This window comes from Gracilinanus agilis, chromosome 1 (genome assembly GCF_016433145.1).
Source record: "Gracilinanus agilis isolate LMUSP501 chromosome 1, AgileGrace, whole genome shotgun sequence".
In the NCBI taxonomy this organism is placed as follows: Eukaryota; Metazoa; Chordata; class Mammalia; order Didelphimorphia; family Didelphidae; genus Gracilinanus; species Gracilinanus agilis.
In genome coordinates, this window is record NC_058130.1 from 283752378 (window position 1) to 283779457 (window position 27080).

Here is a 27080-nt window from a genome sequence, read left to right on the forward strand (position 1 = left end):
TGCTATTCTCCCCCTTTTTCCCATCCCCCATGCCATCTTAGATTATTTAGTGTTCCACCCTCACCCTGTTAATTATTCTTCTGATTACTATAATAGTGAATATTATAATAGTGAATAGAATTCACTACAGAGAATTATACATAATATTTCTCTACAAAGGAATACAGATAATTAGATCTCACTGAGGCCCTTAAAAAGGCAAATTTAAAAATTATAAGTTTTCTTTCTTTCCCCTCTGTATCTTATTTACCTTTTCAGGTTTCTCTCGATTTTTGTGGTTGGATATCAAACTTTCCATTTAGCCCCGGTCTTTTCTGTGCAAATACCTGGAATTCTTCAATTTTGTTGAATGCCCATACTTTCCCTTGGAAATATATAGTCAATTTTGATGGGTAATTGATCCGTGGTTGCAGGCCCAGCTCTCTTGCCTTTCTGAATATTGTATTCCACGCCTTGCGGTCTTTTAGTGTTGAGGCTGCCAGATCCTGTGTGATCCTGATTGTTGCTCCTTGATATTTGAATTGTTTCTTTCTGGCTTCTTGTAAGATTTTTTCTTTTGCTTGGAAACTCTTGAATTTTGCAATGATGTTTCTTGGTGTTTTCCTTTCTTGATCGAATGCCGCAGGTGTTCTATGAATCCTTTCAATGTCTATATTGCCCTCTTGTTGTAGGACTTCAGGGCAATTTTGCTGAATTATTTCTGTTAGTATAGAGTCCAGGTTTTTATTGATTTCTGGTTTTTCTGGAAGACCAATTATTCTCAAATTGTCTCTTCTAGACCGGTTTTCTTGGTCTGTCACTCTCTCATTGAGATATTTCATGTTTCCTTCTATTTTTTCAGTCTTTTGGCTTTGTTTTATTTGTTCTTGTTGTCTTGAGAGATCATTAGTTTCTACTTGCTCAATTCTAGCCTTTAGGGATTGATTTTCGGCCATAATCTTCTGGTAATCGGCCATAATCTTTTGATTTTCGGCCATAATCTTCTTGTTTTCGGCCATAATCTTCTGGTATTCCTTTTCAATCTGGTCATTTCTTGTGTTCAATTTGCTTATCAGTTCATTTGGTTTCTGAGCCTCGCTTTCCAGTTGCAAGATTCTACCTTTTAAGCTGTTATTTTCTTGCCAGATCTCTTCCATTTTCCTCAAAATCTCAGATTTGAACTCTTCCATAGGTTGTGAGGAGTTTTTCTTATTTGGGGAGGGTCTGGATGGTTGTTTGTTCTCCTCCTCTGTTTGCTCGGTTGTCTGGATTTTCTCTGTGTAGAAGCTGTCGAGTGTTAAAGACTTCTTTTTTTTGTTATTATTCTTTCTCTTCTGAATTTCCTGTAACTGGTTAGCCATCATTAGCCCAGCAGCTTCTCAGGTTTATCCTCGCTCTCAGTGTCTGTCTGAGATCTATTGGCTCCTGAGGACTGAGATCTAGTTTTTTCCAAGGTCAAGCCCCCTGGTGGATTCCCTTGCTTGAACCTCTGCAGGAGGTTTCTTTACAAGTCTCAGGGCGCTACTTCCACAGTCGTATACCCGTCTGCACTGGTTCCCCACTTAGGCTTTAGTTCCTGGTTGTGTTTACCTCCACCCACGCCTCTGCTCAGCCAGCGCTCCGCTCCCAGCGTCCGCTCAGGCGCGCGCTCAGATTTCGTGTGCGTTCTTGACTTAATGGGGTCCTAAGTCTTGCTGCTCTCAGGAACAGGTCCCGGAGCTGCTGATGACTCGATGGGTGCCCCAAACTTGCTCTATTTCTTTTTAGCTGGGTTCAGAGCTATAGGAGAGTGTGGAGGGGGTGGGAGTGGGGCGGTTGCTCAGCTTGCGCTTGAGTGAGAGCCCTTTTTAGCTTGGAAATGTCTCGATTCCACGTACCTTCCACGCTGTGTCCTGTTGTGGGGTTCCTCCGTTCGTCTGGACTTGTTTTTATGTCCCCTTGAGGAGTTTTGTGTGTTTCGGTCAGGAGAGGTTTAGAGCTGCTTCTTACTCTGCCGCCATCTTAACCCGGAAGCCTGTCAACTTATTTTTAAAAACATATTGGTACCTTTTTTATGTCAATTTTTAAATTTATTAATCAAATATAATTAAATTGAAATATAACTGTAGATATGTATAAGTCCCTTTTTAGGTATGCTTGCTTTAGAACAAAAGGACAGCATCCTTTCCCCTTAGTTTATTTGTTTGCAAATATGTTTATTGAGCATTAGTTTTTTAAGTAAGTTGCCAGTATATTGCCTACATTCTCTATAGTTGCAGATTTTTACTTGGTTAGGACACAATTTTCGATTTTTTCTTTTCTTTTCTTTTCTTTTTTTTAATTTTTTTTTAAACCCTTAACTTCTGTGTATTGGCTCATAGGTGGAAGAGTGGCAAGGGTAGGCAATGGGGGTCAAGTGACTTGCCCAGGGTCACACAACTGGGAAGTGTCTGAGGCCAGATTTGAACCTAGGCCTGACTCTCAATCCACTGAGCTACCCAGCTGTCCCCACTATTTTTTCTCATGAAATTAATCAAAACTGAGTTCTAGCTATATTATAAATGCATTTATGTGGTAACCTTTGCATAAACATTGGTATCTACCACAAGAAATTTATCAGGGTAAGTGAAAGTTATTCAGAAGCAATGATGGGCAAAACCTTTTAACAAAGCAATGATAATCATTTCAGTGAGGAAGAAAATCTTGGTAACAATTCCAATAGTAGCGAAAAATATTCATTTTTAAACTACTTTTGCAACTTTTTATATTAGTTATAAGAAGTAACAATGTATAATTTGTAAAGTTATTTTCCTAAAAAATAAACTCCTTAATATTGATATTGCACTTGATTTGCCACTCTGCAAATAATATTTTGGTATTGATAAAAAAAAATCTCAGTGAATTAATAGAGACTAACTTGTGCTTTGAAGAAAAGCAGCTATATTTCAAAATAATTGATTTCTTTTGGAATTCTGTGTATCTTATTTTCTGCATTTTAAAACATTCTGAGAAATGATGCAAGGGGTTCTTGCCAGACTGCCAAAGCAGTTCATGACACAAAACCTTAAAAAAAACCCAAAACAACCTAAAGCATATCTAGTACTGACTAAGGCAAAATTTAGTGTGCTTTCCTCCTCAACACCCCACTACTTACTTTTTAAAAAATTAATAATGAATAGTGTTTAGGTTTTCTGACTAATCCAGAAAAAAAATTTTTTGTAATTCCATTGTAAATGAACTTTGATAATACTCAAAGTTGTGGATTAAAAGACTGCCTTCTTTTCTTTTTGCAATTAGATATTATATCTCTGTTCCTTTCTAATGCCATTCTCCATGGATTTCTTGTTTCCTCATTGCCTCAGGCCTTTCACTCTAGCTCTAGTATAGGGAGGAGAAAGGGATTTCTATGGAGGATAGGCCTCTGGCTCCAAAATTGTTTACTCTTTGTTTTCCCCCTCCCAAATAAAAATTATGATATTCTTAACATTCCTTCTTATCTCAAGACACAGTTTTTTTCTATCTTAGGAACTCCGGTCCCCTGGACCAAATGAGAGAACCAATCTCCCATTCTTCATTTTTAACTGAATGTCTTTTAGAATTGCCCACTCATGTCCAAAACAATTTATTATCTACCCGCCTCCCCCCAAATCCATTCTTCTTCCACATTTTCCTGTTACTTTTGGAGTACCACTATTCTAACAAGTACTGAGGCTTAAAGTCTTGATTATCTTCCTTGACCCCACTCTCATTAGCTCTACATATCCAAAAAAATTGCTAGATCTTCTTGTTTCCATTTCCTCTGAGATCTCTACAATAGATCTTCTTTCCATTCAAACTTCTACCACCCTAGTTTTTGTCCTCACTTCAGTTCACCTAACACAATGGCCTCCATTCTTCTCTGTGCCTCTAGAGTCTAGACACTCCCTATTCTTATGCATCTTTCTACACCCAGTTGGCAAGGTAATTTTCCTAAAAACTCAGGACTGACCATGTTATCCCCCATATTCAATCAACTTCAATAGTTTCCTGTTAGCTCTAGGATTAAATATAAGATTCCTTAGCATTAAAGTTTCTACAACATGGCCCTTGTTACCATTTTACTTTTCTTTAAATTACTGTCCTCCACAACCTCTGCAGCTCAGTCTGGCTAGACCTACCAACTTGTTTTCCTCACAAAAGAGGTTCTCTCTCCCTCCCATTTTTGTACTGGCTATCCAGACATGTCTTCTTGCTCTTGAAATCCATGGTTTCCTTCAAGATTGAGCTCAAGTGCCCCCTTCTCCATGATCTGCTCCACCCTCTCCCACCTGCTAGTGCCCTTCTTCCCAAAATGACTGTATTCATTTTACACATTCTGCATGTGCTTAGACATGCACATGTTGTCTCTCTCTTTAGAATGTAAGCTCTTCAAAGGTGGGAGCTCTTTCTCTTTTGTCTTTTTACCCCAGTGCTTAACTATAGTATATAATGAATTTTCAGTAGATTGTCATTTTATTGATTTTTATGTGCCCAGTAGCCCTCTACAAGATCAGTAACTGTTCCACAATTTATTCTTAAGGTGGTGCTTAGAACACTTGAAAGGTTAATGGTTTGTGTAGGGTCACATAGCTAATATGTTAAAAATAGGGCTTGAATCCAGATTCTTCTGACTTAAAGGCAGAAGTTTATTCACTATACCACACTGCTTGTTAATCCAAATAAATCTTTACAATTATTAGAACTTAAGGCAATGCAAAAAAGTGAAGTAAAAAACTTTGGCTCCTGAGAATGAGATTATATTTGAACCAGGAGTCAGCATTCCCAGAGAGAGCCCTTACAGAGTACCACTCTCAGTAATCATTTCAGCCCCTTCCAAGTCGTATGTTCTTAATTCTTTTAAAAATTCCTTCTATTTCTGAACTTACAGATTGCCTAAAAGCAGCATTTCTTAGCTAGGAGCAGGGCATGGTAAGGGTAACGTTAGTACAGGATGAGAAGTGATTAAGTTAAGGCCTATTTGTACTATTATACTATGAGAGATGCTTTAAGAACTACTAAGGTTTGGTGAGCTACTTATCTTTATATTAAATGATGGTCTGATTTTTTTAAAAAATAAATTCTTATGTTTATATTATTGTCCATAATTTTCCTTTTACTTCTCCCAGAAGGCGATTCTTTATAACAAAGGATTTAAAAAGAAGAAAACAAAGAGAGAAAAAAGGCTGATTACTTGTATGCTTTTTGTTAGGTTTACCTTCCTAGTCCCCACCTCCCATCTGTAATCTTCGGTTGGTTAGGATACAAGGTAACTTAAATGAATGATAATTATGTCTAAATTTAGAGTAAATAGGCTGACCCAGGGCCTGAGAGGACTCTTGATATTGTTTAGTTAAGAGAACTTTTTAGTTTCCTGTGGCTGAGATGTGTTTTTTGAACAAATGAGATTTGAAATATGAATTGCTCTAAACATTTTGGAGTCTTATGTCTTATTCTGAAAACCTAAATGGCATGTGCTCTTTTTTTTTTTTAACCCTTAACTTCTGTGTTTTGGCTCATAGGTGGAAGAGTGGTAAGGGTGGGCAATGGGGGTCAAGTGACTTGCCCAGGGTCACACAGCTGGGAAGTGTCTGAGGCCGGATTTGGACCTAGGACCTCCCATCTCTAGGCCTGACTCTCAATCCACTGATTGGATTTATAAAGCTTTATAAAGCTTCATATAAAATTGAGTTTTATGGACTCTTAGAAGATGAACCTAGAGCATAGAACCGATAATAACCTGATGACTTTATTCTGGTATTGTTCCATGTATATTGATGGAGAAAGTGACCCCTTGGGTACTGACTGAATGTTGGAAGAGTTGAGTAAGAACTCTGGTGGTGTCAGCTTCACATCCTCAAGTACTCATACCTACCAGCAGAATATTTTGGGAGATTCCTACTGATTTCAACAGCAAAATGCCATTTTAAAATGTGGTACAATATATGAATTTCAGTTTACATCATCTATGTTAGAAAATGTTCTGAGAAATATATGTAGTTTGTATGCTCTTTTAATTTTGATAGGCTCCTAAGAAGCTTTATCCTTTTAGGAAAGGAGTTATTAACTTTTTTTGTGTCATCTGCAATTTGATGAAAGTCTGATGAAGCCTATGGATTCCTCAATCATGTTTATAAATGTTTAAATTAAAATATATAGAATTACAAAGGAAACTGATTATTATATTAAAACAGTTATTAAATATTTTTTAAAAAATAAGTTCATAGACTTAAGTTTCTATGCTAGAGAGAAATTTAAAATCCAACAGAATAGTTTGGGGTTTTATTTTTCTTAGGTTTGGGGGAAAATAGTTTTAAACAGCTCTTTAGATTTCAGTTATAACTAATAGTAGAAGTGGTTTGTAAACTAAAATTTTGTTGACTCACAGTAACCCTGTGAGGTATTTAGTACACTTATTATTCATATTTTACCAGCAAAGAAACTGAGCCTCAGAAGTTTAAGTGCACCATATGGTCATATAGTTAATATAGCCAGAGCCTTGATTTTGTTCTAGATCTTTTCACATTTAAGAAGAGATCTTTTTAAAAAGTATGCCACATTATAACCTCATTTTCCCTATTTCTCTGTTAAACTTGGCCATATTTGATTAGTGAGTGAAGAAAAAAATGAGAAACTAATGAACAACTAATGTCATGCTGTCTTTATCTCATAAATGTTTTCTACCCTCTTTGATGATAGTTTGAAATTATTCAGTCATTTTAAGTGCTTCCCTTTTTGTATTTCTGTCCTCTGTTCCCCATCCTAATTTAGAAAATATTCCAAGTATTTGAAACTTACATAGTTGATTTGACATGTATCTTTTTTATTAAAATGTTTCCCCATATTTTCTAGTGAAATAAAATAATTTGGTTCGTAGGATCATTTTTAGAGTCAGAAGGGATCTGAGACATTGTCTAGCTCACAATTCATTTTACAAGGATAGAAACTGAAGCTTAGAGTTATAACTTGCCCAAGCTCACTAAGCAATTTGACCCACCCATTTTGAAGAATTAGATTATTTTGTTTCCAGTTAATTTTTCATGAAATTGATTATGATTGTTTATATTGATTATTGATTATAATTATTAAATTTTTTCTAAAATTTCATTTACTTTCATTACTTCTTTCTTATTTATTTTTTCACTAGGTAATTTGCAGAGGTAAACCCTTTGACTACACTGTTCTTACCAAAGTACCAGGCTGCATAATTCTTTGTGTAGTATTCACATTGGTCCCAAAGGAATTTTCTTTTCATTTCCTTGGCCATCTCTCTGAGAATAATAGATTAGTTGGGAGAGGATCCTTAGTGATTATCTAGTCCTGAGTGAGATGACTTGTTCAAGATCACTCAGCCAGTAAGTGGCAGAGTCAGAGCTTGATCTGGAGCTTCTGATTGCAAGTCTACTTTCCTTTCTACTATACTTATCTTCTTCCTGTCAGTTATTATCCCTTGTAGCCTAACAAACTCTAGGATATTTCTTTGCTTGACATGGTTCTAATCATTTCATTGGTTGAATTTTTTGATGATGCATTCTTTTTTATTTTTTGCATTAAAGTCATTAACCTAGAAATTTCCTCTTCCTGTTAAGCTTCTCTTGTAGCCCCTCCCCAAAATTTGTTATAAACAAACCAATTGCTGCAGAAATCACATTTGATATTATATGCAATTTTAATTATGATCCCCTAATCAGAAGAGGACTATCTTTTTATGTTGTTTTTCATTTACATTCTTGTGGACATTCTGGTTCATCCTGCCTTAACTGTACCAGTTCTTACATGTTGTCCTCCATTCCAATTCAAGTATTTTCCTGTACAGTAGTCACATACACAATTTTTTTTAGACAATCTCTCTAGTCAATGGATGCCCACACTTGTTTTTGCAGGGGGCAGGGTAGGAAGATCACAAGTTGTATGTTCACACTTATTGGGAATGTGTGTTGTATTGCTTATTCTCTAGAGTCAGAGAACAAATATTTTGAGACGCATATTTTAACCTTTCAAAAATGACGTTGTCTGACTTTGGAACTGGGGCAGGGTAGAAAGTTACAGAATTACTTGTTGCAAGATGTATTTCCCCATTTTTAGGAATATTATGTCCAGGACTCAAGTGTTTTATGAAGTTATCATATTAAATGAATTTTAAAGCATCCTTCTAACTCACCCTGGTTAAATAATAAATACTCTGATAAATATAGTCAATATTTTACTATATGGAACATTCAATTTTTTTGAATGTCTTCCTTGGTAATTCAGAACTGACCATACCACTTCAGCTTGAGGTTTGATAGTGACAAATGGATAGTACCAATAATTTGGGGGGTTGGAGCTAGATAGAAAATGAAATCTGTATAAGATTAAAGTTAGATCTCATGGCAAAACAGTGATTTGAGCTAGACCTTAATGGATAGACAGAATTTATATGAGCAAAAAAAAGGAGGGAAGAGGCATTCTAGGCTTTAACAATAGAAAGAATAGATTTGTGGAGCATATTACAGGTTGAGTAGACCAACCAGACTGGCTACCTCAGGCCATGTGTAGAGGAAGATTAGAATGTTAAGTAAGGTAGTTTAGGATCAGATTATGATGGACTTTGAATGCTAGTCTTGGGAGTTTGGCTTTTTTTCATTATAGGCAACAGTTAGTCACTGAGTAATTCTGAGTAAGAATGTCTTTAACATGGTGATTTAAACTGGAGAAAGCTAGTTAGGCCTTTGGGTCATCTGACATAGGGACTATGTTACCCTTGCTAAATTATTTAACCATTTTGTGTCTCAGACTACTTCCTCAGACTATACATTTCAGGGCTTTTCCTAGCCTTCATTGGTAGAATGAGATGAGTGAAGTCTCAGATTAAGTAATATAAAATTTGGTGAAATTGGAAAGAACTGTGAAATTAATAGCAGGGATATTTGTTAAGATACTGGTTTAGGCAGTGTGAGTTTCAACTGAATGGTACCATGGCAATAACTGTAAGAGACATTTTGAGTGGTTGAAGAGTCAAAAGTGACTGAAAGGAAGTGTAGTCACTTTATAGAGAAATATTATCATCTAAAACTAAATTAGTAGAAGTTTAGACTACATTATAAGACTTCAAGCTACAAAGGACTTTTATTACCTTATCAGTGATGGGCAAACTTTTTAAAGAGGGGGACAAAGGAAAGGAAATGCTCATCCATCAGTCTGTTTGTAAGGCAACTCTTTCGAAGTTTCATTGTGTTGTATCCTACTTATTGTATTTGTCAGATTAGGAATAATGTCACCTGGCTGGATAGAACATTTCAGGGGGCCGCATAGGGCCCATCACTGCATCTCTAGATTCAACCCCTTTTTTGTCCAGAAGAAAAAACAAGGTCCATAAAGATGCAGTTATTTGCCCTGAGCCAGGATTTAGCTTAGGTCCTCCAGAGTATTTAGAGGTGGTAGTCAGGGCTGGAGATAAAATTTAGATAACTATATCACTATAGAGATGCTAGAGTGGGTTAAAAAAAAAAAACAGTGAGAAGTATATGAAGATAAGAAATAGCATTGACTAAAATATTCTTATTGACTTTTATTACTTCTCTCCTTAGAAAGTCTTCTCAGAAGTTCAATAGGCAGTCAGTGAGTTAGTTAGTAAACTTGTAAATGTATATCTTAAATGGATGATGGACTCGATCCAAAATTGCCACTTAACTTACTTTGGGCAATAATTTGGGCTTTCTCAGCTTCAGTTTCCATGACTAGTCTGGCAAATGGTGGAAATGTACCAACATGACACTGAGACTCAAGGTGTGGTAAAAGGCTAACTTCTAATGCCAAAAATAATTGATTTTTGTGGTTCTGCATCTTCATGCGGATAATTGAGTTAATTCTTTTTTTTTTTTTTTTTTAAATAAACCCTTACCTTCCGTCTTGGAGTCAATACTGTGTATTGGCTCCAAAGCAGAAGAGTGGTAAGGGCTAGGTAATGGGGGTTAAGTGACTTGCCCAGGGTCACACAACTGGGAAGTGTCTGAGGCCAGATTTGAACCTAGGACCTGGCTCTCAATCCACTGAGCTACCCAGCTGCCCCCAATTGAGTTAATTCTTATCACTTTTATGGAATGAAAACAATTTCTAAAAATGTCTTTACTTTTCTGGTTTTCCTTAATTGTAAACAATGTTAATGGAATATTATGTCACAAGATAGAAAATAAAGTGTTTTGAACTGAAAAGAACCTTGTTACTAATTATTACATGTTATTCCCTCTTGCCTTTCATTTGTAATAGTCACTAATTAGATATTGTATTTTAGACAATGTGAATATTCATAACTTTCTAACCACTTAGTTAAATTACAATGAAATTTTCTTCCAGCATGCTGGCATTTAATTTTTTATGGCTTACTTATCCTTTTTTTTTTTTTTTTTTTTTTTTAATTCTTACCTTCTATTTTAGAATCAATATTGAGTATCAGTTCTAAGACATAAGAGTGGTAAGGGCAAGGCAGTTGGTTAAGTGACTTGCCCAAGGTCATACAACAAGGATGTATCTGAAGTCACATTTGAATTCAAGACCTCTCATCTTCAGTCTGGCTCTCAATCCTTTGAGCTACCTAGCTACTCATTTACTTTTATAGAATTGATGTGTCTTTTCTGGTGAAAGTCTGGGCTCTTTGAGGAACAAGCATCATGCCATACAGAATCAAGGATAAAAGAAAATGAGAGCTTTAGTCATTAGCATAAATCCCTTTGTTTACAGATGAGGAAACTGAGATCCAGCAAGGTGATTTGATTTAACCGAGGTCAAACAAGTAATAAGTAACTTGAATGAGGATTTGAACCCAATTTTCTGGACTTTAAATTTGGTTCTCTTCTATATCACTGTGTTTCTTTGTACATTCTTCATAGCTACTGGTACTGTGTCATACATTTTATAAATACTAGGTGTTTTTATTTTTCAATCAACAAATATTTATCCAAATCATCCTGTTTACCTACCTCTAATATGATTTATCTAAGTTTTAAATTACTCGATTTAGTTTTATGTACTAGCTTTTATATGAATCTATTAGTGCAGGGGTCGGCAACCTTTTTGGCCCTGAGAGCCAGAAACGCCACATTTTTTAAAATGTAATTTTGTGAGAGCCGTACAGTGCTCACAGTATGCGCTCCTGAAACAGTGCGCGCTCCTGTAACAGCATCTGAAAAAAAAAGAGCCAGATATGGCTCGAGAGCCATATGTTGCCAACCCCTGTATTAGTGAGTTGTTGTTATTGTTTAATGAAGCCAATGACTTGAGCAATAGTATTACTAGAAGTAGAACATTGGAAGATTATAAGGCAAGCGAAAAACTCTCTAACCCTCATTCCTTCATAATAGTAATTCACCGTAATTCACCATTAAGGTAATTTAGTCCAAAGAAAGTTAAGGCAGGATATATTTTAAAAATAAAATTTTGTTGGTATATTTTGGTTTTTATAAGCTAAATTCCCTTTACCCTCCCAGAAAGCCATCTCATATAAAAAATATTTTAAAAAGAGAAAAAAGTAAAGAAAAATCAGCAAAACCAATCAATGAACATATCAAAAAAAAAAAAAGAAAATATTTGCTAAGTTTTATACCCTTGGACCTCTCATCTCTGTAAAGAGGGACTAACCCAGGAACTCATTTATCAAGAGAGAGGCAGAACCCACAGCTGGCACTGTCTGTCCCTTGAAAGGAATAGGGCATGGTTTTGGACACCAAACTCAGGCCTTCATTTGCCATTTAGTAGTTTTAGAACTCTGCTTAGCCCAAACATAGATTCCCTAAACATAAATATTGAGGCTGCTAAAATGATTAACCTAAGGAAATCACCAAATACTTTGAGGAAAAACTCTGGACTGAGAAGTTTCCAGGAAACCCTGAGAAAAGGGTACAACCCCACAGAAAATTTAGGTAAAAACCTTGTAGAAAAAATTATCCTTGCCAAGAAGATACAAGGTTACCTATGAGAAATGAAACAAGATACAAAATAGAATAGGTAGGGAAAAAAGAATGACAAGGAGAATTGGCACCTTAGAACAGACTGTTGAAAACACCACATAATAACATGATAGGGAACTTTAGAGGTCAGGGGTAAAGCAAAAATGCCCATTATCACCCACTATTGCATTATGCTATTTATCATGGTACTTTTAATGCTATTTCAAGCAACAAGAACAAGACAGGAAAGATAAGTTGAAGGGAATAAGCAAAGAACAAAGTACGTGATTTTGTTTTTTGCTAAGAAAACTATAGCAGGGGTCGGCAACCTTTTTGGCTATGAGAGCCAGAAACGCCACATTTTTTAAAATGTAATTTCGTGAGAGCCGCACAGTGCTCACAGTACGCGCTCCTGTAACAGCGCCTGAAAAAAAATTGACTTTATGGCTCCTGCAGAAAGAGCCAGATATGGCTCGAGAGCCATACGTTGCCGACCCCTGCTCTATAGAGTCAATGAAACAGTTAATAAATTCAGGATATTTTCAGTATATAAAATAAATCCACATATACTATCAGTATTCCGATGTATATTATCTACAAAATCCAATAGGAAGAACTAGAAAGAGAAATTGCATTCACAGTATACACTCAGGAAATACATAAATTCACCTAAAATTGCAGAAATAAAGATAAACCTAAATAACTAGAGAAATATTAGTTATTCATGGGAAGGTTAGGCTAATATGATAAAAATGACAATGTTACTTAAATTTACTTTTTCAGTGATGTCCTAATTAAATAATTATTTCATAGGGGTAGGAAAAAAAACAACCAAAAAAATCATATAATGGATATAGAGAGTTTATGCCTAGACAATCAATACAGAGGATCATGGGAGATAAAATGAACAATTTTAGTTATACAAATTTTTAAAAAGTTTTTTGCATATATTTAATAGATTACTGGGGGGAAATTTTTGTATCAGTTTTATTTGATAAAGGTCTCATGCAAAATATAGAAGGAAATTATTCAAATTTCCAGTACTAAAAGTCATCCCACAATATTCAAAGATATAAACAGTTTGAAAGAAATCCAGGATATCACAATTATATGAAAAAAACACAATCATTATAAAAATTTAAGCAACTGAGGTTCTACCTCATGCCCGTTAGATTAAACAGTGATGACAAAGGAGACAAATATTGGAGATGCTATGAGAAAACAGTCATTACTTGTACACTGTTGATATAATTTTTTTATAAAATTAAACTTTTTAATATAGATTGATCCTTCTGTTCTGGAAAGCAGTTTAAAACTATATCTTCCTAGTTACTATATTGACCCAGCTTTAACATTAGTAGGCTATTAGAAGACCTTTTTAAGTAGCTGAAAAATAAAGAGGGCAACCTATTGCTTGGGAATGTCTAAACAAATTGTGTTATATGCGTGTGATGGAATATTATTGTGCCTTAAGAAATTTGGAAAACCTTTGAACTGATATAGAGTGAAGTAAACAGAACTAGGAGAGCAATTTATACAATGATAGTAGCATTATAGAGAATAACAAGTTTGAAAGACTTCAGACATTTGCTAAGTTCAGTAATAAACTATGAATCCAGAAGAATGAAAATGAAACATGCCAACCTCCTCTTACCTAGACAATAGAACTTAAAATGCAGAGTAAGACATTTTTACACATGGCCGATGTGGGAATTTGTTTTACTGGAGTGTAAATATTTACTGTGTATGAGAATTTTATGTTTTGTTTTTAAAAATGTTTTTCATTTAAAGGATAAGGTAGTAGAAGGAAAATGATAAATGCTTGTAAATGAAATAAACTAGTTCTAAAAATATGATAGTATTATCAATGGAAGTTTGATTAGAATCAAATCCAAACAGTTTTCCCCCATATTTTTATTTGATACTTCCTCAATGATTAAGTATAATGCATAGTAGATACTTAGAATGTGCATGACATTTTTTATTTGTTGTCAAGTTCTTTTAGATTTAAACAATTTAATTTAGTGTTTGGTAAAATAATTTTCCTTTACTCTACAGAAAGTTAAATAACACTGTCTTGTCAGAATTCAGATGTTCATTTAACAGACCACATAATTGAGAACCTTTAGTACAATTCTCAAAGAAAGTCATCATTTGGCAGAATAAGTAGATATTTGTGGCTCAAACATTTTGTGATGGACTAAATTACAAATAGGACCAGACAGCTTAGACCTTTTTAAAAATTAAAATTAAAGCCCTTTATTTGATTGCAAACCTCGTTTCTTCATTTAATAAGTTTTCTCATTGAAAATTAGCCTTTTGTTGTTGGACTTTTAACCATTTAATTATAGAATTATATAACCAAGCTTACAAAAAGTCACTGATTTCACAGACCTCATAATTCTACTTTTTCCTTCTTCATCCAGCATCCTGATTTTTTAAAAATGTGAGTTAAAGACAGCAGATTTTATTTCTGCTTAGAAAATTACAAACACAAATATTCACAAATTTAATATTTCACTTCCTTAGCAGATTAAAAATTATTTTTTTCAAGCTACTAGTGGGCCTCCCTCCAAAGTTCCCTTGCATTTATTTTGTACGTACTTATTTTGTTCATATTTCATATAGATATATTTTTTCCCTCTGGAAATTGAAGCTCCTTGAAGGATGGGACTTTCATTTTTGCCTTTCCACTTGGTGGGGAAGAAGGAAGAACTCAAGGGCTGGTTTCCCTAGTCTAACTTATATTCATTTTAATTATTTGGAAAAATTGTAGGGGAAAATTTACTGAGAAAGATAATACTACTATTGCAGCAGTTCTTAAGAGTGGTGACCTTTGGAGGGGTCGATTCCCTTTCAAGGTGTTCTCAAGGTCAGTACTATTTACAGAATAATACTAAGATGTTATTTGCCTATTAAAGTCTCCCTTTTCCACTACATATCTGTGTGAGCCTGAATTTTCTTCTTTCATTTCGATTAAAACAGCACTTCAACAGATTGAATCCTGAAGCAGATTTGAAAATTCAGTTGTCTCTCATTAAGACAGGCATCAAAAAGATTTGTGAAAACATGTAAAATAACCACCACTCTTCTCACTGTATTTTTTTGTTTGGGAAAATAGTTATATCTCATTAAAATATTATGTTAATGTAGTGGGTTTATATTGTAATTTTTTAATGAATATTTTAAAATTTTTATCAGTTTTAATTTTTTAAGGTTTTAACTCACATAAACAAAAATCTCTTTGGAGCAATTTTTAAAAGTATAAAGAAGTTCTGAGACATAGAAAATACTACTTATATTTAGCACTATGAGTACTTAATACTTGCTTCATACAAGAAAATGCCATTCCTGTCATTCCTCAGGTTATGCTAACCAAAACTAAAAGAACATCCCCTCTACATTTTAAGTGCAATTTCAAATACAAATGCATATTTCAAGGAGCTAACATTATGTACATGAGTATTTTTCAGAGACATTTTGGGTTTGGTTTCAGACTACCCCAATAAAGTGACCATTACAGTAAAATGAGTCACAATTTTTTTCATTTCCCAATGCATATAAAAGTTATGTTTTTACTATATTGTAGTCTATTAAGTGAGCAATAGAGTTATGTCTAAAAGTACATACCTTAATTTTAAAATGCTTTATTGCTTTAAAAAATGCTTATCATTCTGCGCCTTCAGTGAGTCATAATCTTGTGTGCTGGTGAAGCATCTTGCTTTCATGTTTATGGCTGCTGACTGATCAAGATATTTGGTTGCCAAAGGTAGGGGGTGGCTGTGGCAATTTCTTAAAACAAGATAGGAATGTAATTGGTTGCATCGTTGACTCTTCTTTTCACTTGAACACTTAGAGGCCATATAAGGTTGTTAGTTGGGCTAATTTCAATATTGTTGTTTCTCAGGGAATAGGGATTCCTGAGAATTGGAGTGACTAGAACAGCAGGTCTATTGAGCATACCATATTTATCAATTAAGTTCACTGCCTTATGTGGGCACAGGTCGTGGTGCCCAAAAACAATTACATTAGTTTACAAAACAGTTACAAAGACCACTGATCACCATAACAGATATAATAATAATCAGAAAAGGTTGAAATATTGAGAAAATTACCAGAATATTACAGATATACGATGTGACCATATACTGTTGGGAAAATGGTACCAATAGATTTGCTTGAATCAGGGTTGCCACAAACCTTCAGTAAAATCAGGTATGCCTATATGTTCAACTCTTCCAGATTACAAAAGAAGCCAGTTGGATAATATGATTTGATTGTACATGTATTTGCTTTGCAGCCATTTTTTCTGGAACATACCTAATTACTCAACTGTAGAGAGCCAGTCTCAAGAGTTACAACAGCCTAGGTTCAAGTCCCATCTCTGAAATATACTATCTGTTTGAACTGGGGTGAGGATGGGGTCACTTTAACCCTTCAGTACCCAAGGTAACTCCCTAAGACAATGACTTAATGGCAGTTCTCTATACCAATGAAAGGACAAATTTGTTCCAACAACTTTCATACCTATGTTCTTATTAAAACTTCATAAGAACTCTGAGGTGAATAGTATTAAAATATTATCTTTGCTTTTATAAATGAGGAAACTGTGCCTAAGAGTAAGAATTATTATGAAAACTGTTCAAAGGTTTCAGATGAACAGCATTTATTTGTCAGACAGTAAACTTTAAGTGCCTACTACATACCAAACACTGGGTTAAGCACTAAATATACAAAGACAAAAGAAGGACCCTGCTTCAAGGAGCTAACATATTATGTAAATATATATCATAATCTAATGTACAGACAAGCTATATAGAAAAATGAATAGGAAATAATACAGGGAAAGTACTAGAATTAAGAAGGACTTTAGCTAGGACTTGAAGGAAGCTAGCAGATGGAGTTGAGGAACAAGATTCCATGCATGAATGCAAAGCCAATGCAAAGGCCTGCAGTTAGGAGATGGGAGTATTTTGTTTGAGGAACCCTAAGGAAGCCTGTGTCACTGCATCAAAGAGAATGGAGTAGGGTGAAAGGTGGGGCAGGGTAGGGAGGATTAGATTATAAATGCATTTGAATGCAAAACAGGATTTTATATTTAATTCTGAAGGTTATAAAGAACCATTGGAATTTATTGAAAATCTAGTCAGACCTGCACTTTAGGAGAATAACGTGCGATTGAGTGTAGGCTGGATTAGAGTGCAGAGAAAACTTGTGGCAAGCTGACCAACCGGCAGACTATTTACAGTAGTCTAGGCATGAGGAAATGAAGGGCTGCACTAGAATGGTGGCAATATCAGAGGAGAGAAATAGGCTAATCAAAAGATATTGCAAAGATGAAATCAGTAGGCAAAAGATTGGGTATAGGGAGTGAGAAGTCAAGGGTAACCAAGATTGAGGATAGTGGTACCCTCCACAGTAATAGAGAAGTTTTGAAGTAGATTAGAGGATTTGGGGATTAAATTTAAGATTTCCATTTTGGACACGTTGAATTTAAGATTTTACAAGATATCCATTTTAAGATGTCTAATAGATATTTGAAAATGTAAATCTGGAAGTTAAGAGAGAAGTTAGGTCTAGATAAGTAGATTTAAGAATCATTAATATAGAGATAATTGAATAGAGGGAGAAGAGAATAGGGTCCAGGACAGATCTTTGAGTCCCCACAATGGATGAATGTAATTTGTATGAAGAGCCAACAGTGGAGACTGAGAAGGAGTTGTCAGGTTGGTAGAAAGGAGAAAGAGTGAGAACAGTAAAAACCAGGAGAGTATCTAGGAGAAGAGGTAATCATTAGTCAAAGGTCAAGCACTTACTAAGGACCAGTGATGCTAAGTTCTGGGAAGGATAATAAATGCAAAAAGAAAAACAGACTCTCTCCTTGAGGAACTTCTGTTCTAATGGGGGAAGATGGCACATCAAAGTAAGTTGAAAAAGAGTCTTGGAGAAGTGGTAACCCTGCTGATGAAGTCTGAGAATTAAAAGTATAGCCCAGAAGGGAATAAAGGATGGTTGGCTTGACCTAGCCACAATTTGAAGACCAGCAGGAAAAGGGGAATGGCATTAATGGAGAGATGAAGACAGCTGAATCAGTGTAATCAGCCTAATAAGTCAGGGCATAGCTGAGGGAAAAAAAGAGAGGAATGTGGGTTCTAATTTTACTTCCTTTCCCAACCAGTGGTTGTCAAGACACTGAGCATTTAGTTGGCCAGGAGACTGTTGTGGTGGATTGAACTTTACTTGCTAAGACAAACACATTTATTTAAGAGATAGTAGTACTTAATGAGACTACATAAAACTTTAAAGAAATGTTTAACTTGTTACAGTCATGTAAAAATGATCTCCAGTTTGAGAATATGCTTCCCAACAACAATGTTAAAAAATATAGACACAAACATTCCTGCAGAGAGGATGACATGATCACAAACTAGCATATCTATTAGTTTTACTTGAAATCAGGTCATGTAGATTTTCAGCTTCAATCTTCTAACATATGGACAGAAGGTAAAAAGAGACCTTGAAGTGACTAGTTACTTAAAAGGCATTTTGTTGTAACCTAGATAGAATGCTAGTCTTAGAATTAAGAGAGACTTGGTTCCTACACAACCCTGATATGTTCTAGTTGTGTATAATCTTTATTAATCACCCAGTTTCTGAGCTTCAATGACCTTATTTTCATAAAATGAAAGTTGTACTGGCTTTACTAATTACCTCAGGTTTGCTGCGATTTTCAAATAAAATAGCATATATAAAGTACTATGTCGATGTTAGGTATTAATGGTTATGAGCTTGATTATGCTAATTATAGAAAATATGGAAGAGCTTAAATTTTAGGAAACTTTTTTCCACTATTATTTTCCATTTTTTTCCATCATTGTTCTACTTGATGTGTATTGTATTTAGGAATGCATCTGAAGCTCAATTACAAAAATCCCTAGGAGCTAGATAATTAATTGCCAAATTTTCTTTTAAGGAAAAGGTCACTGTTGTAGCTCACTGACAATTTCCTTTTCTCCTTTGGATATAAACCAGTGAGAAACATGATCATCTGAATAATTTAAAAGAAATTTAAAACATTTGGGAAAAAGAGGTTTTTTTTTTTAAATGATATTTGGCAGTCATTTTGAAATACCATTTATAGATAGATTCTAAGTATGAAATCTGACAGCTTTAGAATCTTTGTAAAATTCTTAATTTGGTGGGACCCATTCTTAATTAATCAATTAATTAATTAATGCATAGAAATAAATCTAGCTTTATAGTTTGACAAAGTATACCATAACCCATAGCCTAGCTGAGAATCCCTTAAACATTTAATATTTCACTTATTCAGGGAAGGTTTGGATTTGCTAGATCCAATTGCCTTTTCTTAATTCTCAATCTCCTCTACCTCTTTGCAACCTTTGACATTGTTGATCACCCTTTCCTTGATATTCTCTTCTCTAGTGTTTTAGACACCACTCTTTCTTGGTTCTTTTCCTAGCTATCTCACCATTCCTTCTTAGTTGCCTTTGCTGAATCCTCATCCAGATTAAGCCCTCTAACTAGAGTTGATCCTCAGGGAAGTAGGGGAATGGAGAAGCTCTGCTGGAGTCCCTCTGCTTTTCTAGTAATGAACTCTGGGAGGTGGGGGGTGGGAGGAAGAGTGGCCCGTGTGCCCACAAAGAGCACTCTGCATACTGTCTTTGGAACCCATGCCATAGATGCCCTCAACTCTTCCCACCTCCAATTTCCCTATGACTGTAGAGAGCAATATTCTCATTCTCTTGGGCTTACAAACTAGGTGTCATCCTCCACTCCTCACTATCTTTGCTCCTTTCCAATATTCCATGTGTTGACAGGGCCTATCCATTTCACCTTTGCATTATCTTTTCTCCTCTGACTGCCACCACTCTGACGCAGGCCTTCATCACTACACACCTAGATTCTTATGTGTACACATTTTGACTATTCTACCTACACAAATTGAAAATGAAGTCGTCAGTTGATGGGAATGGTGGAGTCAAAAAGAGTAGGATAAGGAACAGAACTAGAGTTTTGCTTCCTATTCTTCCCTCACCTTTAGGGACAATTGCAGTTAATTGCACCTTTAGAGAGTTGCAGTTAATAAACAGATTTTCTCATTCCAGTCAGCCACCAAAATGATTTTCCTAAAGCTGAAGTCTGACAATGTCACCACCACCCTCCTCACGTAGTAAGTTTTAGTAGCTTTTGTCAATTACAGGATCAAATAAAAGTGGTCTTTTTTACATTCAAAGCCCTTTATTGAAGCAGCTAGATGGCTCAATGGATTGAGAGCCAGACCCAGAGATGATGGGTGGTTCTGGGTTCAGATTTGGCCTCATATTTTCTAACTGTGTGACTCTTACCTCTCTTCTACTTTGGAACCAATTCACAGTATTGATTCTAAGACAAAAGGTAAGAGTTTATTTTTTAAATCCTTTATAACCTGGGCCCCCTCTAACTATTCTAGTTTTCTTGTACCTTATTTGATTTGGTGACACCAACTTCTTGGCTCGTATATAACAAGACATGCCCATCTCTCTGCTCTGGACATTTTCTCTGGCTGTCCTCTGTACCTGGAACACTCTCTTTCCTATTCTACCTACCAACTACCTCCCATGGCTTCCTTTAAGTCTAAACTAGAATCCCATCTTCTACAGGAAACCTTTCCTACTCTTAATTCTGATGTCTTCCCTCTGTTAATCATTGCCTTTTTATATTGTATATAGTTTATTTGTACATAGTTTGCTTGTTGTCTTCTCCATTAGATTGTGATCTTCTTGAGGGCAGTTTCCCTGATGTTTAGCATAGTGGCTTAGCATGTAGTATACTGGTGCTTAATATTTATTGGTGGACATAGTGACTAAGAAAGCATCTGTGTTTATGTCATTGTTTCTAATTAGTCAAAAGTCTCTCATTTAAGCTCCACAGTTTTTTTATCTGCTGACAAGACAATCTGGTCTTGTTGATCAAAAATATTTAGTACTGCCCTACTGCACATGAAAGAAAGGTCTGAAGTTTCCTTTGCTTGGTGTTTAAAGCAGTCTACAATCTGACATTACTCTTTCCAGCATTCTCAATTTACTAGCCTCCATGCACCAGCCAAATTGATCTCTGTTCTTTGAATGTGCCATACATACTTGGGTTTCTGGGCCTTACTTCAGGATGGTTTTGGTGCCTGGAATGCATCTTTTCCCTCTCGTTTCTTATTGAATTCCTGCTCATTTTTCAAAGCCTAATCCAAATGCCATCTTCACCAGGAAGCTATGTTGGAAATAGCTTTCTCCCTTAACACATTTAGTTTACTAACTCTGGCATGGGATACAAACACTTTTAAAGAATTCCTGAACTTCTGACATGAAAATAAAAAATCAAATTCTGAACTCAAAGAAGCTTTCATTGGAAGCTGGAAAAGAGAAATGAAGATTTTTAGGATTATTTTGGTTTGGATAACTCCTTGTCTTGCTTTCTTGATCCATATTCTGCTCCCTGAAAATGGTGGGAAATTTTTATCTTTCATTTTTGTAGAAGGAATTCTGATTTTTACAAGACCCACCTAATAAATGATAGAGGAAAATTTAATTTTACTGTCTAAAGTTCCATAGAATAAATGAAAATCTGAAATTTAAGTTTCCTTACTTATCTTGAACTCAGAAGTGGAATTCCATCACACACCCACAGTAGAAAATTCAGAATGCCTCCTTGTTGTTTCTACATTGCTAAAAAGGCACTCGCTTTTGTGGTGAACACTGACAATAATAGCTTATTAGTAAATCTGTACATATATCTTAATTTTCTTTTCACAGAGGAGTGAGATAAGCATCCTAAAATTTGTAGTTAGAGCACATGTAAACTATTTTGGATATTTTTTTTATGTTTTAAGTTTTGATCCATAAAGTTCTAAGCATAGTATAGCAGTATTTGGTTATGGAATATCACTTCAGTTATGAATTAATATATAAAAATTATCTTGATCCCACCTTTTTTCTAGTACAGTTGTTATGTGGTTCAATTCATGAGGACAGATTTACTGGTTTAAACCAAAATTTATATTTTAAATGCCTCTGCAAACGTCTGAAACTTTGGCTTTACGTGGGATCTTTTTATTCACCTTGCTTACCTATGAGACACTTCTCTGACTGTCTTATCTCAAATAGAGCTGAAAAGCATGAAAGTAAGGTAAGACAGTTCCTCTTTGAATTGAGGATGAATATGAAAGTCAATGCTCTAAAGAAGCTTGCCTGCTTCACTAGAAAGAAACCCCCTTAACTCTCACTTAGCCAGTTTATGCTTTATTTACACATAATTATGAAATGCATGGTTTACAAAACCTTTGAAAAGAGGCCTAGAGCACATTATGCCAATAGGCATACTGACAGCAGAGAAAAGTGATAGCCAGCAGCAAGGAAAGAACATAAAAAACAGATATAACACAAAGCACAGGTAGTTTGAGATCATTGAATACAGTTTGACATACATGAAGGAGATTCATGATACTACTGTTTTAGTACAATATAATAATTATTCTTATAAAATTGATTACAGTTGACGTACATAGTCATGATCTTGAATCAGCAAGAAAAAACTTAAATTTTGTTCTATAATCTAAAAAAGTATGTAAATATATATGTCCTTATAAGATTGAGATCCAAAATGGTTAAAATTTTTGTGGAATTAAAGCTGTTCAGAACAATTCATCCTCTGAGGTGATACTAATATTTGCATTTGAGAATTAAAAAGTGAATTTCTTTTTCATTATATCACCTTGGCAGAGAGTTATGAAAATAAAAGACCTAAAAAATAGAAGAGTTTTCTTTAAAAACTGCCTTGGTCAAGGTATTAAAGTTTAGTTAAGTTGAAGTAATTTGACTTTGATGTAAACTTTAGGATCTGGAACTTTTTTTAATTTAAAAGCCATGCTTTTACAATATAAATATGGACCAAACTGGTATAAATTAATACCGCTTTTGAAAACTTGTCAGTTATGTTCTACTGTAGTTATATTATCATATATAATATGTATTTAGCACATTGATAGATGTTCACAGGGAAGGTATTAAGAAGTTTTTGCTTTTGGATTTACAGGTTTGCCCCCCCCCCTTTTAAATTTTATTTTTATTATCTTGCTAAACACACTTCCATATTTGTCATTATTTTAAAAGCACACATACAAAATCAAAACCCCCAAATGAAACCTTCAATACATTGATGTAAAAAAGTATGCTTTAATCCACATCCATCCAACTCCAACATTCCCTATCATAAGTCTTTCAAGATCATCCCACATCATCAGTGCATTGCTGAGAGTAGCCAAGTTTTCACAGTTGATCATCATACAGTGTTGCTGTTACTGTGTATAATGTTCTCCTGGTTCTGCTTATTTTGCTCTGCATCAGTTCATGTAGATCTTTCTAGCTTTTTCTGAAATTGTCTTGCTTATTTTGATGGAGGTGGGCAGTGAGAGGAAGTAATAGAAAACAGGACCCTCATTCTGAAATCTTGTATTTCTTAACTAATTAATTAGCACTAGTTAAGCATAAACTGCAAAATCTGTAGTTTCAACATTAGTCAAGCATATAAATTTCAGAATCTGTATTAACCACTCACAATGGCTCTGTACTGTGCTGCTCCGTATTATTAATCACTTGTATTATTCTTTATTTACTTTAGTTCTGAACTGTTAGGCATTAATAATTACCTATAGTTGTCATCTACTGCACTATTTTCCACCCCCAAGCCCAATGTTCCCATCTTTGAAAATATTTCAGAAGGGTAGTAATAACTCTCGCATATTTGATGAATGATGACAAGTAGGACAATGGGGAGGAGCATGGAAAATGCTCACTAAGGGTTCTGGCAGTCCAGGGGAATCCTCTAAATCTGCCCATGCTCCTATTACCTTTCTGGTGTCCTCAAAATCACCTATGCTGTGTCAAACTCCAAACCATACCTCCACCTGAATTTGACCATACCCAATTTCCAGGGTTTTCAGACTGTTATGAGAAAAAATGGAGATTTCCCTGGAATGGGAGGTGACAAGCTCCCAGACCCTAATAAATATGCAAACCTTGATCCACCTGCCTATGGAGCTGCTACTCTACACCTGGAAGAGTTTCTAGTCTCTCACCCACTGAGCTACTCTACTAGCTTCTAGGCTAACCTATTAGTCCCCAGGCTATCCTGTTAGCCTGTAGGCTACTTTACCACCTTAAACTTCTTGTTCTTCAAAAAAAAATTCTTTTCTTCTAGATTCAACTGAGTTCAAGTCTACCATTCTTGAGGTGAGACTGTTACAAACTTGGGTGTGTTCATGGTGTGTTTATCCTGTTGGAAGCCATTGAGAGAAACAGGGTCTCCAATAGATATTTTTATCTGGACCCCATCAAAAGATCAACATAGACTGGCAAGGCCATGCATTTTGACCTTTCTCCCCTGCAAGTCAGAATGCCGACAGGATGGGTTATCTAAGATAAAAATCTGAACTCTTCTCTTTGATTCCTTTTATGATCCACACGTTTTCTTATTAGAAAGCATTATAATCTAATTTTCTAGGAAAGCTTTAAGTTCTTAGTAAACCAGCAGTTAAGGAATTAACAGTTTTTCTCCAAGACAAAAAGGCAGAAATTAAGCTGCCAGGCTATGAGTCTGCTCCTAGACAGTCAAGGTCAAAATCAGGCAAGCTAGACAGTTAAATATTCTTCCAGGTACTTTCCAACACATAATGTTAAAAATTTATTCATGAAGTTATCTCTAGAAGTATAGAAACTTTTCACTAAAATAGCTTATAGATAAAAAAGATACTCATTCCCAGACTTGAATCTTGTTTCATTCCGGGCTTAATCTTTTTGAGGTAATCCTTTTACCTTGAGCAACTGTACAACTAACTATAAAGTCATATGTTAATCATGACTTAATTCTCTAACCTTGACATGTCTGCACAGCTGCAAAACTTCTTTGTGTGAAATGGGTTTTTTGAATTCTGTATAAAATAAATCTCAAGCTAATTGCTGGTCGGAGGAGCAGCCCCTGAGTTAACTAACAGGCTTCATACTTTCTCACCTAAACCGTGTGTATCTCAGACCTAAGAAGCTATTGGATAGATTCCAACATTATTCCACAACAGTTTCTTATACCACAGTATTACAATTTGTTCAGCCATTCCCCAATTGATGGACATCCTTAATTTCTAATTCTTTGTCGCCACAAAAAGAGATGCAATAAATATTTTTGTAGAAGTAGGTCCTTTCCCCTTTTTTATGATCTCTTTGGAATATAGACTCAGTAGTGATATGCATAGTTCCAAATTTTCCTCCAGAATGATTGGATCAATTCATAATTCCAATAAGAATGTATTAATGTCCCAATTTTGCTACATCCCCTCCAACATATATTACTTTCCTTTACTGTCATATTGGTCATTCGGATAGGTGTGAGCTCAGCATTGCTTTAATTTGCATTTCTCTAATCCCAAGTGATTTAGAATGTTTTTTATATGGTTATTGATAGGTTTGATTTCTTCATCTGAAAATTGCTCGTTCATATCCTTTTACCAATTGTCAATTGGGGAATGACTTGTATTCTTATAAATTTGACTTAGTTTTTTTCTAAATTTGAGAAATTAGACATTTATCAGAATAATTTGTTATAAATTTTTCTCAGTTGTTTCCCTTCTAATCTGAGTTACATTGCTTTTCTTTGTACAAACATTTTAAAATTTGATTTAATGAAAATTACTCATTTTCCATCTTATAATGCTTACAATCTCTTGTTTGGTCATAAATTCTTCCCTTCTCCATAGACCTGTCAGATAATCCAGTCTATCTGTGTTCCCCTAATTTGCTTAAGGGATCATATAATTTATATATGCCCATTTTGACCTTATCTTGGTAAAGAGTGTGAAATATTTATCTATGCCTAGTTTCTGCCATACTGTTTTCCAGTTTTCCCAACAGTTTTTGTTAAACAGTGATTTTTTATTCCAAAAGTAGGGGTCTTTGGGTTTGCCAAAGGTTATTTACCCTTTAGTTTGCCAAGGTTATTTACCCTTGTATATTATATGTTTAATATATTATATTGATGTACCATTCTATTTCTTAGCCAGCACCAAACTCTCTTGAAGATTATTGCTTTACAGTACAGTTTGAGATCTGGTATTGCTAGATCACCTTCCTTCACTTAGTTTTTCTCATTAATTCCCTTGATATCCTTGACCTTTTTTCTTTTTCTTGATGAATTTTTTTTCTAGTTCTATAAAATAATTACTTGATAGTTTAATTGGTATGACACTGAATAAGTAAATTAATTTAGATAGAATTGTCATTTTTATTATATTTGCTTGGCCTACCCATGAGCAATTAATATTTTACCTGTTGTTTAGATCTGACTTTGTTTGTATGAAGTGTTTCGTAATTGTGTTCATATAATTCCTGGATTTGTCTTGGCAAGTAGATTCCCAGATATTTATGTTGGTAAGAGTTATTTTAAATGGAATTTCTCTTTCTATCTCTTGCTACTGAACTTTGTTGGTAATATATAGAAATGTTGATAATTAATGTGGTTTTTCTTATTGTACAACTTTACTAAAGTTATTAATTTTTTCAACTAGTTTTTTTAGTTGATTCTCTAGAATTCTCTTAATTTACCCTCATCATCTGCAAAGAGTGACAGTTTAGTTTCTTCATTACCTACTTTAATTACAATTTCTTTTTCTTATTGCTAAAGCATAGTGGTGATAATGGACATCATTTCTTCACTCCTGATCTTATTGGGAAGGCTTCTAACTTATCTCCAATGCAGATGATATTACTTATCCTTTTAAGGAATGACCCTTTTTTTTTAAACCCTTACCTTCCAAATGTAATAAGGAAAAATTAGATATTATATAGATATATATTTAAGGTGTGGTCGCCAGGAATCAATCAGATCTAGATTGATTCCATAATTAAAATAGACCCAATTTTACCATAGTATATCAGTCTCTGTGTACAGTGTTCTTCTGGCTCTGCTCCTTTCACTCTGCATCACTTCCTGGAGGTCTCTCCATTTGCATGGAATTCCTCCAGTTTATTATTCCTTTTAGCACAATAGTATTCCATCACCAGCATATACCACAATTTGTTCAGCCATTCCCCAATTGAAGGACATCCCCTCATTTTCCAGTTTTTTGCCACTACAAAAAGC

The 27080-nt window shown here is 34.9% G+C and overlaps 1 protein-coding gene across 1 annotated transcript in view; it reads left to right on the plus strand.

Annotated features, from left to right (window-relative positions):
* Positions 1 to 27080, plus strand: part of SLC12A2 (solute carrier family 12 member 2) — a 151885-nt gene that overhangs the window by 16942 nt on the left and 107863 nt on the right. The window lies entirely within an intron of this gene.